This window comes from Furipterus horrens, unplaced genomic scaffold, assembly GCF_987537825.1.
Source record: "Furipterus horrens unplaced genomic scaffold, mFurHor1.1.pri manual_scaffold_5, whole genome shotgun sequence".
NCBI lineage: Eukaryota > Metazoa > Chordata > Mammalia > Chiroptera > Furipteridae > Furipterus > Furipterus horrens.
Genome location: NW_028327175.1, coordinates 140536967 through 140556426, shown reverse-complemented (window position 1 = coordinate 140556426; position 19460 = coordinate 140536967). Strand labels below are relative to the sequence as shown.

The 19460-nt window shown below is 38.4% G+C and overlaps 1 pseudogene; it reads left to right on the top strand.

Annotated features, from left to right (window-relative positions):
• The first annotated feature begins 845 nt into the window (after nucleotides 1-845).
• On the top strand, nucleotides 846-1476 carry LOC150009998 (thyroid transcription factor 1-associated protein 26 pseudogene; annotated as a pseudogene).
• The last annotated feature ends 17984 nt before the right edge of the window (nucleotides 1477-19460 follow it).

The window sequence follows — 19460 nt, the reverse complement described above, 5'->3', positions numbered from 1 at the left end:
GAGCAAGAACAGGGGCCAAAGGATCATCCACCTTCAGTCTTGCTGCAGCGGGCAGGGACAGAAACAATAGGATCTGCCTTCAGTCTAATCTCCTGGCGGCAGGCGATGACATACAGGAGTCACAGGAGCCAAAACCATCCGCCTTCAGTCTCGTGGCAGCAGGCGAGGACAGGAACAACAGGATCTGCCCTCTAGTCTCGCGGCGGCAGGTGAGGACAAGGGACAAAGCATCCACGTCGCCTGAACAACAGGGGCTCATATATACACATGAAGTTAACAAAGGTGGCACGTGGCCAACCAGAACTGTATAACACTTAACACTAAGGAAATCTCTTAGATAAGGGTGACCTAGGAAAATGAAATACATGCACGTGGAGGTAGGGATCCTATCTATGGTCACCCTGTCACAATGTCTTATGTTATGGGCCTGCAGACCCAAGGAAGGCAAACCTGTGGGGTTGGTTAATTAGAGAATCACAGATGCCTTTCAAAACTTAACCCCTCCTCTTTTCTTCCAACGCGGAGCCCCCTCTATCCATCTTATGCTTGGCCTTCATTTCCTCACTTGTAAAATGTTGGATCAGATTTTCATAAGGCTGCCTTCAGTGAAAAATTCAATCATTCTTTGGTGTTATGAACCAAATGGTCACCCTTTAAGAAAAACTACACTTCACAAATTCTTAAAACTGTGCTCAGTCTATAAACACTTTTGAAAGGTTTTCTACTTAATTTGAAAGCTTTATGTGATTATAAGAAAGAAGTCCAGTTTCCTTTAAAAAAGGAATCTTTCGCGGCGATTGCTTGCTTTAGCCTGGTAACCTGTTTTGACAGTGTCTGTGGTGGTTTTCTGGAGATGCAGTTGGTATGCCATGGCGCCCGTGAGGCCCCCAGCAAGGTGGCGGAAGGGAAGTTTAGGGACGCAGGGTGAAGGAATTTCTCCAGTTGGATTCAAGAATAAGAACATGAAACAGAGGATGTAGTGACCTAACCAGCTGCAGGCCTTTGTGGGGAGTGTTCACGAGGGACAAGGTTTTGCATTTCAAAGAAAATTGAAGATTCAGCAAAAATTACAAGATATTGCTATGGAGGGAAAAGAAGGCTCAAACTTCACAAGATCCCCAATTCAGAGATCAGTACCCTGATCATCTGAAACATCTCTATTTAGCTGAAAAGGAACGACTCAGGAAGCAACTTAGAAAAGTTAACCAGCCTTTGTCAGAACAAGTCAATCAGGCTTTGCCAGCAGGACGATGTAACACTGACCAGGCTTTATCTGAAGAACATTGTAGCACTGACCAGCCTCAACCAGAAGAACAATGTAAAGAAGAAAGGGTCAGCTTCATCACCATTCCAAAGAAAAATAAAAAGAAAACATCAAATCAAAAAGCACAAGAAGAATATGAACAGATAGAAGCTAAGCATGCTGCTAAGAAATAAGAATTTGAGAGAAGAAAGCAAGAGAGAGATAACAATTAAATCGGGCATTTTGTTCTCAATCAAGGGTTAAAATATCTACTGAGTTATTTTGTATATGTAATATTCTTTTTAATGATTGGCTAAATTTGTCAACATAAACTGGATTGCTAAGCTCTACCAGATATAAAATGTCCAAATATTTTTGTTCATATAAAGGAAAATTTTCTATATGTGTTCTATATACTATGATCTGTTTGTTATTTATTTGTCTATGAAGGAAGAGTGGCCTGAATAACTGAAAGAACCTTCTATTTGGTGACAGTTTCAAGCATTCATTATTTTTGTACTACATAAAATTCAGATGAAATAAAATGTTTGAAAATAAGGAAGGCATGTAAACATGGAGTAGACTAACCGTGACAAGGTGGGGAGGGAGGAAGGAGAGAAGGGGGTAAGAAGGGGAAGGGTCTAGTCAAAGAACATGTATAAATGACCCATGGACATGGACAACTGGGTGGGGACTGACTGTGGGAGAAGGAGAGGGCAGGGTGCAGTAAGCTATAGGGAAAAAAGTGGGACAACTGTAATAGAAAAACAAATGAAAAATTTTAGTGGGGGGAAAAATGAAAGCAAAATAAATTAATAAATGAGCCAGCAGATCCCCACCACCACCAAAAAACAAACAAACGAACAAAAAATAATCCTCACATGTAGGAAAGTGAATAAAAGAAAATGTGAAGTATGAAAATGCAATTTTAGTGAATATTAGAAGGACAAGGATTTTCCTTCACACTATATTTTTCTCTCTACCTGACCCCTCCAGAGTTTGGCATCCTGAAGAAGTAATGATGTAAGATTTTTTGCATAAAACTAATAAGACCAGTTGTTAATAGAGGTTTTGTTAACCACAACTTTGACTGGAATGTCACACATAAAAGAGACATGTTTGGACTCTGGTTGTTAGCAAAAAGCCCTGAAGAACTGGGATTGACTTTTGAAGGTAATAAAAGCCCACGAGAAAAAAGGCTGGTACCTTGGTTGGTTGTGCAGTTCATGGCAATCTCTCCAGGGAAGGAATGAAGGTTGTTTTCCTGAAAGATGGCTAGAAGGAACATTAAGGCACAATGGAAATCCTGAAGGACTTGGAAAGACAGGTGTTTACAGGCAAGGCAGAATGGCAGGTATGTGGTTCTGCTTCTGTGCCCTGAAGGGCAGACTGAAGGTCACCCTAAATGTTCCTTGCGTAAGTTCCAGCAAAGCAGAACTAAAGATCATAAGTGATCATTTGCTGCTCTTGTTGTGTTTATGCAAACAAACAGGATAAATTAAAAATGGACTTAATGCAGTCCCTTTAATGACAAGGAGGGTAATCTTAGGGAGAAAAATCACGATTCAAGGAAGATCACAATGCCCAGTGGTAGACTATAAAGTAGTGCAGCTAATGGTCTTTAAAGTTTATTTTCATTTAAAGTTTGTTTTCATTTGAAAGTTAAACTAGGTCTGTGACATCATCAAAGATGCTTACTTTACAGGCAAGAAGAATGTCAAATGCCTTGTAACGGCAATAAGACAGTCTTGCAGATTTAGAGACTGGTTTGTGGATTATGTTACATAAATTAACATGTGTGTTCTATTTTCATAGGGCATAAGCCTATGATCTCACTACCTGAGTGATTGTCTGTACATACAGGCCACACTTAATCCTGTCTGCATCGCTGCCTCCTGAGACTCAAAGAATACAACAAGGATGCCAGCCTGTTAAAGCAAGCACACCGTTGTCCAGGGACAGCCAACTGACCTGGAGTCTGCACGATCCTTCCCCTTGTGGGAAGGCCACCCTCCCCTCCACACCCCCACTATTATTAGGGGTTTCTAGACCCAAGGGTAGGTAGGATGACGACCATGCCCAGCTTGAAGCAGCTAAAGGAGCACAAGACCTTTGCCCATTGTCCTTTATAAGATTATAAAGGCTCTTAAGTCTGAGAGGGGGTATTGTTACAGAGCAGGGGTCCCCCCAAAAAAATTAATTAATTTTTTTAAAGTATTTAATTTCACAATCAAAATGCAATGAGAATTTTCCCCCTTTGGCAGTCAGGCAAAAATTCCAGCAAAATAGCTTAAATTCCCTTCACAAAGTCCAAATGTAGCTATTGGTTATTAACTTGTAAACATAAGAAATAATATTTTGGTATAGATATGTGACCAATAATTGCTTATGTACCCTATAAAATTTAGAATGTTTTTTGCATTTAATACAATTGTTGTTATAGCAGTCTAACATGTACTTACTGGACGTAATTCCATACAGATATATTACAAAAAATAAAAATAAAAACAAGGGAGCAGAGATTTCATTGAAGCATTTCAATAAAAATTTTCAATTTAGTAATCAACTTATAACAGTTTTAACATTCACTTTAATAGCAGAGACAAAGACTTTCCTTGGATTTACTAATTTATTTATTTTAAATTAAGCATATGTTATAGGGGAATGGCTTTTTTAAACCTGATAGCCCAATACCTGGGTGCTAAAACTACCTTCTACCCCCACCATTTAACTGAGGGGTCTTCATGAAGCAGAGTTTGGTATAAAAACTCAGCCTAATGTTTATAAGCATTGCAAAAGTGGACATCACAATTTGTTAGTGTAAGATATTAGAAACCGAGCAGTGTCACAGCAAGAATTAAGCTTCCTAGATCCTGTTATTGTGTAAGAACATTGTTACTGGAATATTATTGATATCTCTCTGTTGGTACACTGGTGAGGTGAGATCAAGTACTTAAATAGTGCTCCTGCCCCTTGCAATCTGCAAAATGAGAAAGGCTTGACTATCATCATTTGGTAAAAAAAAAAAAAAAAAAGGAATCTTCGACTTAAAGGAAAGAGGAACCACTTTTTGATAGTATCGGGAAATTGTGAAATAAGGTTGGAAATCCTGTGGTAGGTGATGAGATACCACACCCTCTGTGATGCACTTATGGAGAAAATACCAGGAAATCCAGAGGCAAGATAAGAATAGCTCAAACCACAGAGGTTTGGAAAGTGATCAGCATGTGTTCCTCACACCACGAATGATTGGGACGGGACCTGAGTGAAAGTCTTGGAGCCATGCATGCAAGCAGTGCCCTGTAGCGTGTGGAAAACTGTGTGAGCCCTGAATGTTCTGTCATTCCACTTAATACATACTTACCAAAGTTACTGTTTCTACATAGCAGGTTCTTTTTTTTTTTTTTTTTTAAGGATTTTCCCTAAATAGCACAAGGCAGCATATTATCCTTGCTCCTCTCCAATATTTGCATCACATATAGGCCTAATGCAGACCTCAGTTTCCCAAAAGATACTCAAACTCTGAGAAGGGAATTAAGGCTGGAGGGCACATCTTCACTCTGCTGAGCTTAGCCTTTCATCTGTAACCTGCATTAAAATTCACCAGGGGATGGCATAAGGTGGAGATTCACAAATCCACGTAGACCTGCTGACTCAGCATCAGTGAGGGTGGGGCCCAGGAACTCACATTGCAGTAAGCTCACCAGGGCCTCCTTACACACAGAACTGAGACCGGCTGCATTAATGGGCAACAGAATCCTATCACAGGAAGCATCCAAACAGGGGGACAAGAGACATAGGCTCTAGCCCAGATGTCACTGTTAGGTGTGGATTTAGGGAAATCCCTTTTACAAAGGAGCCTCTGGTTCCGTTTTCTAAAGAATGGATTTGAACATCTTTGTGGCCACTTATACTTCTGTTGTATTTGGCATTGGAAGACAAAATATTAGCAGGACAATTACTCTCTTGGGGCAATAGTGTAGTCACAGTACAGTTCTAGGCACTTAGAGAAAGCAGGAGGGAGCGAGAACCTGCTTGACCCTGAATCATATCACGTGGGCAGCCACTTTGCATCACCAGGAAGGAGCTGAGCCAGCTGTCAGGACCACCCTGCCAATCATCCTTGACTGTCTGAAAGTTCTAGGATCAGTGAGCACCTGAATGTGGAATAGAGTTATCCTCGACAAAGGGGAATTAAAGTAACTAGTCTGGAGTATGTTTTGGGTCTTTTTTTTCTCATTCTCTTACGGTTTAAATGCACATTATGTGGAAGAACCCATTAGAGTTACTGGAGACATCAAGTGAAGACACATTTCTTTCCTTCAAGAATCTACAGTTTTGTGGGAAAGACAGAAAAATTCACAGGTAACTAAAGTGCTACGTGACATGTGCTGTGAGCAAATGGAAACGGTGGCGCCTAAGCCAGCATAGAGGAAGGAAGAGGCAGAGAAAGCACGCTTCCTTTTAGCTGTGTGGATGGAGAATAGCCACCTAGGTGAATACAGTGGATAAGAACACCAGGTACAGGGAAATGCAAATGCATGAAGGTCAAAGGCAGCAAATACCATGGTACTTTCAGAAAACTACAAGTGATTTCCTTTCACTAGACAAAGAGTACCTAAGTGAAAAATGAGGCTGTAGAAGGCGTAAGAGCCCACATCAGGAAAGTCTATGCTAAACTTCTGGAAAGTATAAGAGACAGTGAAAGTGTTTAAGGGGGAGTGTCACGATTAGGATGGAATATTATAATAATCTCCCTGAGGCAGCACTATAAAGGGTGGGAGGGAGGGGGACCAAACTGGAGGCAGAGAGACAAGTTAGCAAGTTGACAGACTGATGTATGAGAACTACAGAAGCTTGAACCAGGGCGATGGCAGTAGGGCCCCAGAGGGAGGAATGAAGATACATTACTGAAAACCTGAGCCATGCAGGGCTTGTGACAGGTTGGATATAATGGTTGGAAAAGAGAAGCACCTGCCCTGGCTAATGTGGCTCAGTGGATTGAGTGCCAGCCTATGAACCAAGTGTCGCCGGATCAATTCCCGGTCAGGGCACATGCCTGGGTTGTGGGCCAGGTCCCCAGTTGGGGACGTGCGAGAGGCAGCCACACATCGATGTTTCTCTCCCTCTCCTCTTCCCTTCGCAACTCTCTCTAAAAATAAGTAAATAAAATATATTTTAAAAAAAGAGAGAGAGAAGCACCCATAATTTTTTTTAAAATATAAAAATTCAATAAAATTTTTAGAGAAGAAGAAACTTCTGGTCCAAACATGGCAAAACGGCAGTGTGATGAATCTCATGGAACTATCTTCCTTTGCCACTCTGAACTTTGCTAACAGGCATTCCTGAATTAATGTTGCAGGAAGCTAATCTCCTCTTGGACATGGCTGTTCATGGCAAACCCAGAGAAGACGCAGGAAAGTGGCTCATGGGACTGCTCAGGTCTTCACACAAGGGAAAGAAAAGCTGTTGAATACTCACGTTGCTCTGGTTTCTTCGAGGAATGCTGTTTGTCACTTCACTGTGCTCTAGGCCCAGGCAGCCACCAGGAAAGGCGGAAATGACTCCCTCCAGTATATTGACCAACTTCATCCATTCTCAATCAATAGCAGGAGAAGAAAAGAAGACAGGAAATGGGAGGAATATTCCAACTTGGTACCACTGAGAAGCAAGGAAACAAGATTAACTAGACTAATAACAACATAACCAAAAAAATAAAAGAATAAACTCCCAAAGCATCACCCCCTCTCACTTTTTCAATCCATTCATTGCACTCACCAAATACTTCCTGGTAAAAGTTTTTGATGTGTTTTGTTCCAAAATATTTGATGCCTACAGTATTGGCTAAGCATATGGAAGCCACAATAACACGAGAATTCCTGCAAAGTCATAACATGTGAGTGTCAGAAAATTGTGCTACAGACGCAGCCAAAGGCATACGGCCAAGATCTTCCCTCCGTTTATTTGGACTCCCTTCCAACAACAGTAAGAGTCCTGCCAAATAACCACACTGGTGTAGGGACAGGACACTCTGCTGGGAATCACACTATTTGGAGTTCAGTCTCGGCTGTGTCATGCAAGCTCTCTACGCCTTGGTTTCCTTGTTCATAAAAGGAAAAATTCATAATTCTTGTCAACTTCAAGAGGCTCTTGGGAGGATCATAGTAAGATAAGGTCAATAAAAACCTCTTTGTAAATTATAAAACACTATAGTAACATATGCTTTTTATTATTTCTCTGATTATTGTCATTAGATGAAGTGTTGGGCTAGCTCAACTGGCAGAGTGTAGGTAGTTTAGAGCAGATTTATCTTCATTCCTGATCAATCCCCAAACCCCCACCTCCCACTTAAGGTGAATTACTATTGTCTGTCATTTTCCTATAAGAAGGATGATATATGCATGTGGAAACCAGTGAGAGCTTAGAACAATAACAAATTTGTTCTAGTGCTCATTGTGCTTTGTTGACCTCAGATGGATGTTACTGGATATGTTTCCATTTTATATCATCTTGTAGAACAAGTGGAAGAATAAATGCAATGGGCCCCACTACTATAAACTTGGCACAACTCATTATTTAGAAACTGTCTGAACAAAATTCTCGGAAGAAGTTTGGTTTAGCCATAAGAACTAACGTGCTTGCTTCTGTTTCTCCTAGTTTATGTACTTCTCAATATGTTCATAAGTCATCTGATTAATAGAATGGAATTTCTTGTAGCTAAAATGGAATTAATAAATTATAACTCAAATCACCCAGTTAGTAAACTCCCTAACAATCCTAAATTACTCTTCAGATTTCAAGGTTTCTTTAATGCTCCAAGGTTAAAGTTTCGGCAATGTATCCCTGTAAATGGTGGTACTTAGGTCCTCCACTATGTAATCCCATCCTCACAAGAATATGTCAAGAAAGAAATTGATTATAATCACAATTGCATGCTTCCGTAGCTTAACTGTACTCATACTAACCTCTAGTTCTAAAATAATGCCTCCTTTCTTTTAAATATGGTTGGCATTTTTAAACAAAAGATACAACACAGTGAGATGACAAGATAAGCCAAAACCAAAACAGATAAATTATTCTTATAGCTAAAACAAAACAGCAGCAAATCAGGATATGGGAACTGTTGACATGTCTAAACAACATTGCACATTTTTAGTGACGAAGAATCTAAACAATTACCTATTGTTTGATCTGCTGCAATATACTAAATATCCAGACTAATGGCTGATTCTCTCATTTGAGTCAAAAATGTATTTGACTCATATAAATCTAAGTAAACGCAAATAGGGAAGGAGTGGTGTATAACAAATGTAACATAATAGTCATTAATAGTCACTTTAGAACCACAAAGTATAGAATGACAAGGAGGAGACTTCTGTATCAGTGATATGGCTGACTAGAGTTTTATAGAAACTGCTCTTGGAACAGCCCTAGAACTTAAAATTTTGGATGAAATATTTTTAAACCCTTCTTAATTCATAGCTGAGTTTGTGGGAAATTAAGAAATACTTAAGAATCAAAAGCAGGAACAAATCTGTGACAACATGAACGAATATTGAAGGCACTATGCTAAGGGAGATAAGTCAGACAAAGAAGGACAAATACTGTAAAACATCACTGATATGTGGAATAAAAAACCTCAACTTATAAACACAGAGTAGGATGGTGGTTACCAGGGGGTGGAGGTGGGGGCATTGGGGAGATGTTAAGGGTCCAAACTTATAACTAGTAAGTAATTAAGTCCTGGAATCCAATGCACAGCATAATGATTATAGTCAACAATACTGTATTATCAATTTTAAAGTTACTAAGAAACTAAATCTTAACTGTTCTCAACATAAAAAAAGAGAGGATAAATATGTGGCATGATAAAGGTGTTAGCTAATGCTACTGTAGTAATCATATTGCAACATGTAAATGTATCAAACCAACACATTTTACTCCTTAAATTTATAGTGTTATATGTCAATTATATCTCAGTGAAAATTTAAAAAGCAGGCAAACATCTACTATTAATCCCAGGAGGTCTAGAGCCTGAAATTTAACAGGTCTAAGAAAGATAGGAAACCATCCCATGAAAATAAGGTGAGAAGTCAGAGTCCCAGAGTAAACCTGGAACCCCCACTCCCACCACCATGAAGGATTTTCACCCATGATGGAGACAATAGGAACACCGGACTCTCTTGGCCTTGACAGTGGAAGGAGTTGGGGAAAAGTCTCCCCTTGGAACTCCTAATCACAAGCCCATGATCAGGCAGATTTGGGACCAAAGCTCAAATGATGCATGTAAACCAGGAAAATCTATACTAAAATTCTAGTTTAAAGTGATCGTAGGTTTGTTATGTTCCCAGGAGCTCATCAGCTGCAAAAGAAAATCCTTTCTGTGTTAACATATTTTAAGCCCAGCACTAGAAGAATTCAAGATAAAATTCCTAGGAAAAGGAGCACATGATGAAAAATTCCTGAATTCATGAGGTAAAAGACACCATAGTAAAAATGCCAACAGCTGGGGGAAAAAAAAGAATTAAATCCATAAAACTTGAAGTATTGAAATGATCAGATACAGAATATAAGTATGTTTAATATGTTTAAATAAAAGACGGTTCTTAAGTATAAGGCCACATTACTAACAAAACGTACCAGACAAATATGAAATAATGAAATAAAACTTCCACTTTTAATAACCATAGACTAAGAAACACAAACAGACCTTCCCATTGGGGACAATTAGAAAAGCAAGGTGAAAGGTAATATATATCTGCTTAAGAACATTCTAGAGCTCACAGGATAGCGAGGATTATGATGCAAATATCCTGGGATAAGTGGAGGTCTTAGAGCGTTTAAGGCTGCCGTTCTGATGTGGACATTTGCCAATGCACGAGATAAATGATTGGTGGAAGCTACACAGTCTTACAGAGCTGAATAGAAAGGCCTGGCGTGTCCAACGAGACGACCAGGCCTCTCACTTTGGTCTAGGACCCTAAGAAGCTACATTCAAGGAATGGGGGTTTTCCTAGAAATCAACAGGCACTCACAGAGACTGCAGCTCAACTTCAAGTCATACCAAACTTGAAAGACTATCCTGAATTCCTATGTCCCTAGATACTAGCAGAAGCGAACTTAGGTCTTCACTGCAGGAAGATGATATCACCTAGTATTATTTCCACAGACGTTTATTTCCAAATGGAAATCAATATCAAAAAGATGATAGACAATCCTCATGTGTTTGCAATTTCAGAAATACCACATTTAATTAATCTTTCATCAAAGAAGAAATCAAGTGGTAATTGGAAGTCATTTAAATTGTATTTAAAACAATATATCAACTCATAGAACACACTAGAGACAAATTTATAACTTTAAAGCATGTATTAGAGAAGACTGAAAATTGATGAGATAAACATTCATCTCAAGAAAGTACAAAAACTTTACAAATTTTTAAAAAGCAGATGGAAGATAATGAAGAGAAATTAATGAACTAAAAATGATACATACAATATATATTATCAACCAAAAGTTGTGTGCTTTAAAAAAAACAGAAAAGTTATCAACTCTTGGAGATACTAGTGAAGGAAAGAAAGAAGTGATGAATTAGATTAATTCCTAGAAAAGTAAAACTTACAAAAACTGTATAGAAGATATAGACCGTCTGAAGAGTTTATAACAATTTTAAAATCTAAGTCTATAATTAAAAACCTGAACCAAATGTATCTATACACATATAGATTCATAGGAACTTGAATATTACCACACTATACACAAAGGGTGAACACATTCAAACTCATTTTATGAGTCCATAATAAGTTTATCACTAAAACTTGACAAAAATATTCCAAGAAAAGAAAGTTACAGGCCACACCTCAAGTATGAATATAGATGCAAGAAATCCTAAACAAAGTATCAGCAAAACAAACCTAGTTATTTATTTTAAAAGAGGCTTATGCAAGAAACTAGGCAGAACTTTACATATGAAGCTAGAAAGCTACATTAAGTTAGATTGTGCACAACAGGAAAACAAGATACTTGAAAAATAGGCCAAAGACCTTAACAAATACCTTGTCAAAGAAGACACGCAGATAGCAAATAAGTATATGAAAGGATACTCCACATTATATGACATCAGGGAAACATAAATTAGAACAACAATGAGTCACCACTACACACCTATTAAAATAACCAAAACGCAGAACGCTGACAATACCAAATGTTGGTGAGGATGTGGAGTAACAGGGGCTCTCCTTCATTGCTGGTGGGAATGCAAAATGGTACCACCACTTTGTGAGATATTATGCATTTGTCAAAACTCATAGACCTCGTCAACATACAGACTGAACTACAACGTAAACTATGGACTTTAGTAAAACTAATGTATGAATTTTGGTTCATCAATTGCAACAAATGTGCCATTTCAGTAGGAGATTTATAATAGGGGAGGGTATGCATGTTTAGAGGCAATGGGTATATGGGAAATCTCTGTTCCTTCCCCTCAATTTTGCTATGAACCAAAAACTGCCCTAAAAAAGTCTATTTTTAAGACTTAGGCTGTATAATTGATGAAAAATAAAAATATAGGACAATAAAATGGAGAGCTCAGAAACAGACCCATACTTTTATAGATATTTGATTTATGACAAAGATAACAGTTCAGAGCAGTGGGGAAGAGTATTATTTATAATACATGGACTCAGAACAATTGGATATCCATATAGTCAATACAATAAATGAAACATGACCCCTTACCATAGAAAAAAAATGATTTCAGATGAAATGTAGAGCTAAATGCAAAGGCCAAAAATAAAGCTTCTGGAAGATATTGTAGAATATCTTCATGGCTTAAACATGAGGAAAGACTTCTTAAACTAGACACACAAAACGGTAACTACCAAGGAAAAGATTAATTAATTTAAATTTACATTTCCCTGATAACTTATATTGTGGAGCATCTTTTCATATGCTTATTTGCCATTTGTATGCATATCTATATATGCATACAAATGGTGAGGTGCTTTAGATATTTTTCTATTTTTTAAATTGGGTTTTTTTTTATTGTTGTTTTAAGAGTTATTTGGATATTTGGATACAGGGGCCTTTATCAGATATGTGCTTTGCAAGTGTTTTCTCCCAGTGTGTGGTTTGTTCTTTTTTTTTTTTTTTTTTCCTTCTCTCCCTCCCACCTCCCCACCCTTTTTTAAAATTCTCTCAACAGCATCTTTTTAAAAAGGGTTTTGAATACAGAAAGGACTCCTAGAATAATTGAACACAAAACCTTCATCTTCAGGTTGAACAACAAATTAGATGACATGAAGAGATGATGTGACCAGAAGGTAGTGACCAGGAGTTAGTTGTGAAACAATTAGCCATGGTGCAGCACAAAAAGAAACATGAAAAGTGGAATTCATGAACACGAGTCAAGAAGGGAGAAATAATATTTTAAGACACAATGTTTAAGAATTTTCCAGAAGAGGTCAAGTACAGCCATCCTCAGGTTTAAGAAGCCTGGCCAATAACAGGATAGACACACCTCAACATAACATCAACGAAGTACAGTAATTCTAAAGACAATGAGAAAATCTCAAAACCATCAGAGAAAAAGCAAAATTGCCTATAAGTGACTAGTACTTTATATCCCAACAGCAATGAAAGGTCTTATCACTATAGAATAATATCTTCGAAGTGCTGAAAGACAACTGTCAACCTAGAATGCCATATCTAAAAATGTATTTTCTTCAATAATGACGTTGAAACCAAGACATTGCTAGGCAGACAAAAACTAAGAATTTTCCACTAATTTATACTCATGCATTAAAAATATTTAGAATAACATGAGGAAAGGTTAACTAAAATAAACCAATGCCTTTTCATCGTTTACCAGTAGTTGTAACATTTTAAAATAATAAGATTGAGATAATCAATGTGTTCCAGATCATTCAAATCCAAAATCTTGCTGGTTTTCAGGAGAGTGGGTCTAATCTATAGCCTCTGACTTACTCTACTTTGAAAAAATTCAGGAACTAATAGTAGGATACTGGTGGGTGGCCTCCCTGGGTTGTTTTTCGTGAGAATGATTTGGTTGCCTGCTTATTTACTTTTACTGAAGACTGAAGAAATTGTTCTTTGAAAAATTGCCTAAGAGGAAAGGCTATGGAAATAGGACCACAGCATGATGTTGGTCTCAAATCTGGTCCCCTTTTCCCTGGGTAATGTCTGCACCTGCAATAACGATGATTGGCAGCATTCCAGAGAATTTGAGGTTACCATTTGGACAGAGAGGTACTGGCAGCAGTAGTCGTAGAGAAGTCTCTCCCTCGAGGGGCTTCTTGGGCAGCAAACACTGATGAGTCCAGAACAGTAGATATGAGGGAGTTTACATGACCACATGTAAGAACACCCTAGAAATTCTCAAAAATAATGGGAGGACTCTGTCAATAGTAGACAGATCCTGCATAAACAAAGGGACAGAAGTCAGTGAAGTACAGTAACACCTCTACAAATGTACCTGCACATAGAGGGCCCTGTTGGCCACTTCATTTACTACTGGTCATTGGACCAGCCCCATAGCCTTCCTTCCTTGATCTCATGCTCTGTAGCTTCTACTAACGATGCTTTCAATTAATCCTGAGCACAGAACAGAGGCAGCTTTGGAAGGAGACCAATTCTTGTGGCATAGTTCACTATGTCAGTCCTTCCTGGGCAAAATGGCAGGCTTTCCTTACAAGTGCAATGAATGGTCCCATCATACGAGTGAGGAAATAGAAGATAAAGTTCAAAAGGAATAAACTGAAGCCAGAGCATAGAAAGCAGGGCACCACAAAAAGAGCAGGGGAAACGGAGAGAGAGCAAGGAGGAAGGAAGCAGAGAGCAATGTAAAAGAAGAGGAGGGCCATGAAGGAACAAAGAGAACAAATGAACAGAAAACTGATGACGACAAGAGCATTTCCTAGTGAGAGTAGGTCACCTCCAGGACTATAACCCAAACAAAGAGCAACAGGAGCAGTGAATCTTGAGGAAATGAGAGCCAGCTCCATGGGAGAAACCCACAGAGATTAGCTAAGCACACAGGGACCCCAAGATCCATTTCTCTGGTTAATTTGTTTTGCCAGCTCCCTCGTGGTCCAAGTACAAAAGTCATTGTTTAGGCAGGTCTATCCTCATATCTGCAATCCATGTTTTATTTATTTAGTTCAGGAAAGCTGTGTTCTGTTATATTATTGTTCAATAATTTCCCCCTATGTAATTAGATAATACGTATGCAATAAACATTCCCTGAATGCATATATTATTGTTCAATAATTTCCCCCTATGTAATTAGATAATACGTATGCAATAAACATTCCCTGAATGCATAAATGTTTGTCCCATTTACTCTGTTCTCTCCTTCAGAAAATCAATTATACTTACGTTGATTATGCTTCCTCTGTCTTCCAGTGTGATCACTTTTTAATGCTCTTTTTAATATCTTTGTACTTCCCATTTTGTTTCTGTGATTCCTCAAGCCTATCCAGCACTCATATCTCTGGCTGTTGTCAGTAATGTTTACTTTATTCTTGTTGCTTCTAAAGTGTTTGTCATTTCTGTAGCGATTTTATTTTCTTGCAAAGTTCTTCCTAAGTTCTACGAACACTATTCATTTTCTGTTTGATGTATTATAGTCTCAGAACACTTTCAGCTCCCTTCACCAAAACTCATTGTGATTTTTTGAAAATATACGGACTTGTCTGAACTCTTCCTATTTTGGAGGATGATTCATTTTTGTGATGTATTTTTTCTATTTCTTTTAAAATTAAAAGTGATTCCTTTTCAAATGGGGCCAACTATTAGCTAAGGACTAAATGCAGGATGTAGAGCAGCAGTGCACAATGTAATTCCAGTTTATGGCTGTGGACATAGTCTCACCAAGTCTGCCATGACCTTCATGGTAGGCTTGACACTCTGGTATGTATGCTAAGCTAACAGGTCTAAACAGAATAAAAGGAAACAGCCACCCAGAACTCTTCATCAACTTCAAAACAGTGCTCATCTCCAATGTTCCTTGCTGACAACACATACAAACAAGAGATTGGAATATATAAAGCCCCTCCCAGCCTTCCATAGAAGTAAAAGTTCATGAAGGCATCGCTTCTGCTCAGTGTTGTTCAGCATTACAGGGGAGTATTTTCTTCCTCCCCAGTGAAATACTGTAATGGTAATAAAAACAATCGGTGAATAATAAACCCAGGAATAAATAGGGGCAACATTAGTTAGAACCAAAAGATGTGTAACTGAATGCGGTGCTTGGGCGAGGAAGAAAAGGATGATCCATACTCACAATTATGCAGGATGTAGAATTAAGTGTATAGGAAATTCTAATACTGAGCTTTAGAGTTTGAGTATTGCATAATGTCAGAACCAATCTTTGCCACTAATCAGACCATCAATTAAGCTCTGATTACCCCGTTAACCTAAAAATAAAAGGCCAAAGTGAGATGCAACAACCATTTACTTGAGATCCAAAAGAATAGCTATTCAAGAAGCACTGATTCAGGCAGAAAACCACATAGTGTACTGATTAGGAGGTGGAAACGGGGGGGTTCATGAGACAGGGAAATAATTACATGAATAGAAGGAAGGATTTTCTATTTATGTTAATAAGCCAAGGAAGGAATTTCTACAGGTACAAATAAGCTAAATTATTCTTTAGCACTACATGGTACTGCTAATTCTAAAAAATGTTTTTAATTTTCTGTCCGGTAGTCAGAATGCCTGCTTCCCTCTTGGTTTTGCAAATAGTTGTTTTGGTAGAATGTAGCTCTGGCCCAATCCAAAGGTGACCGTGCCACTTAAACATTCCAGAGGCCTGAGTGGCTGGGTGTGCAAGGCAGTTCCTCCAGGATGGCAGCTCCAACTCTATTTAGAAGTAGCTCCATTTATATAATTTTTCACAACCCATTTTCATCCTCCTGACTCACATTTCCAGCAAAAAGCTGAACAAAAATTCAAATCACAACTCTGATGGTTCTGTTCCTTCCCAAGTGTCTCTTCTTGCCATTCCTGGAGAAGCAGGAATTGAGAAGCCTCAGCTGATTCGGAAGAGGAGCTGAGAAGGTGGAGAGAGGGAACATCCAGTAGAGAGGGAGCGCAAGGCTGCTGAAATCTGCTGGAGAGCAAGTTCAAAGGTGGTAGTCCAAATGCCCTGGGAGTACGTCCTCCCCTTGTCTCTGAGGCTTAATACAGCTGTCAATCAAGTTCTTCCTATGTTGTGAGTAGGTATTATAAATACTGCACTTTTAAAAAAAATTTTAATGCACTCTTGCTCTCTTCTATCCCACTGCTAATGGGATGGGTTTAGACAATAACTAGTGTCAGTGAGGTTTCTCTTTCAAAGATGCCCTCCCTGCCATTGAGAAAAATTAACCCGGGTCCCCACAGGGCTACTGGGGTCTCCACACAGGCACCCGCACTTCATGAAGTGGGTCCTGCCACAACCACATGCATCCTATGAATCAGAAGAACTGAAGGATGGGTCTGTAGGTTTGAGACAGTTGAGGGAAATCCGTAGGCTTCTGCTCTCATGCCCCTCTTTCAGTCCAGAATACAGTTGACTCATAGATTGCAGGTTGGCTTGTGACCATTTTATTAATTTTATTGATAATGAAGCCCCCACCCCATGCCCGTTTTCATTATTTTTTGTTTTTAATAAGTTTTAAATGAGTAAATAGGAGGTAAAATGCTTTTATAAGGATGTATTTAACCAGACATTCTGTAAGTTTGCTTTAAATATTCAGTGCATTTTGATTACAGATCAGTGTGTGCAGGGGAAGTTTGGTGTTCAGAGCATGGAGTCTCAAGTCGGTTTAAACCCTGCCCCTATCACTTATAAGATCTTGGACCAGTGATTTAGTCTCTTTATGCCTCAGTTTTCCCATATAAAAATAGAGATAATAGTATCTTGATATGGCTATTTTCAAGCTTAAACAAAATAACACATTTTAAACATTAAGCATACAGTAGGGGCACTAAAATACTACCATTATAATAAGTTTACCTTTAAAGTACCAGTTTAAGAAAACTATGAAATAATGGTTGATTCACCATGTCTCAGTAAAAAAATAAAAATAAAAATATAGCACTCTTCTCCCTGAAGGAAAGATATACAACATTTTCTTGTATTTCTGTATCAATGGACCATACTACCAAACCATGACAAAACAATAGCACTTCATAGTGATGTTATTGTCTTTGATACTTCAGAAATATTCTGAGGTAGATATATTATACTTCCTTTTATGTAGATAAGAAATAGATCTCATAGTAAGGGTCTCTGCTTGGAACTTCTCTCTTCCTGTCCTCACTATGACACATAAACCCTAATCCGAGAAGAGCAGAAATGTTGAAGGAGCATGAGTCATTCTCTGCTTCCCTAAGGTATTGGCAGAAATAAAATACCAAAATAGAACCAGCATGCCTCTCCTCTTTATAAACATGCAGCTTAGGGAGGCTTAGAAATGTTCTCCTATATGGAATAAGGGAGGGAAGGAAGGAAGGAAGGAAGGAAGGAAGGAAGGAAGGAAGGAAGGAAGGAAGGAAGGAAGGAAGGAAGGGTGGATGGGAGGGAGGGAGGAAGGGAGGGAGAGAAGGACAGAGGAAGGAAGCTGCCTCTGCCCTAAAAAACCTGAGAGCCAATCTTATATCCTCATATATCTGAAAAATATAACTTAAGACCCTACCCAGGCAGCTCAGTTGGGTAGAGCATCGTCCTGATATGCCAAGTTGTGGGTTCAGTCTCTGGTCAGAGTACATACAAGACGCAACCAATAAATGCATAAATAAGTGGAACAACAAATCAATGCTTCTCTTCCCTCTTCTCTTCTCTCTCTTCCTCCCTTTCACTCTCTCTAAAAGCAATAGATATTTTTTAAATATATAATTTAAGAATGTTATTCCCTACAATATATGTGGAAGAAACTTACTATAGCCATGCCTAACATTATCAATTGATTCAAAACTTAATTTCCCCTCCCCCTGGTACCTGAAAAAGGGATGAAATTTGAAGAGATGAGAGCCAGAGAAAGTAGAAATGTAGGGCTACACATTGTTCAATATCAGGCTGTCACTGGGAACTGAGAACTCTTTCACTGATGGACAGCAGGCAGGACTGGCTAGGGTACTGCTCATGAGTTAGAGAGAAGAGCTTTATAATTGGCCTCTCCACTTGCAACTCCAAGTCTGTGCATCGAAAGCCAATGGATGTTCACCCAGAACAGATACCTGTCTGTCACAGTAAATGGAGGAGTTCTTTAATACATGCCTGTACAGATATGCAACAATTTTATTAGAATGACTGATCCCAATTCGTAACAAGATCCAGGTACAGTTTTGTAATAGTTAATTTAAGCATATGAACATGCAGATGATTTTTAAATCAGTATCCCTCCCCCACCAAAAAGATGTTCTCTAACTTTTCTATCAATGTTTAGCCCATGTTCCTGTTCTGATTCACTTTATAGCATAAAGGAAGATTTCATTTCTTAACTTTTGGGCAAAAAGAGTTAACTCCCAGATTGAATTTAAACTGAAAACAGCAGTCACTGTTAAACATCTTCTGTGGATGTTAGCTCTTTAAATGTGTAGCTGTCCACTAATCACACTCATTAATCAGGAACTCTAACTATAGAACATCTTGAGAGCTACAAACAAAACACTGGTTCCCAGACAGGAAGATCCGTTTAGGGTACTTAATGACACTTTCGTTGAGGACATCTCTAGAAACAACTGAGGAAATGAGCTTGGGACACATTGCCAAAAATATTCAATTGGGCAAATATTTCTTTTAGTTGAACTTTCATTTTTTTCTTTATCTTTTTATCTCTTAAGCTAAGTGAACAATGTGTCAGAAAATAATTAGGCATCGCAGGCACCATGAAGTTATTCATCTTCAAAGCTGCTGCCTGACAATTTGATACAATGTCAAGACAATTTCATGTCTTAATATCGTTTATATAGCAATCACTTAAATAATTGAAACAAATTTTCTAAGTCATATCCTTCCCGATTAACTCATAATTATCCCATCAATTGAAGTACTTTCCTGTAACTTCTACCATAATATAATGAGTGCATTAATCAGATAACTTTAAATTTTAATCAACTCAGAGTTCTATGTCTATGGAAATGTTTTAGTAATCTAAATTAAAATCACCTCCGATAATTCACTCACTCCTCTCAGTGGTATTTGGTAGTT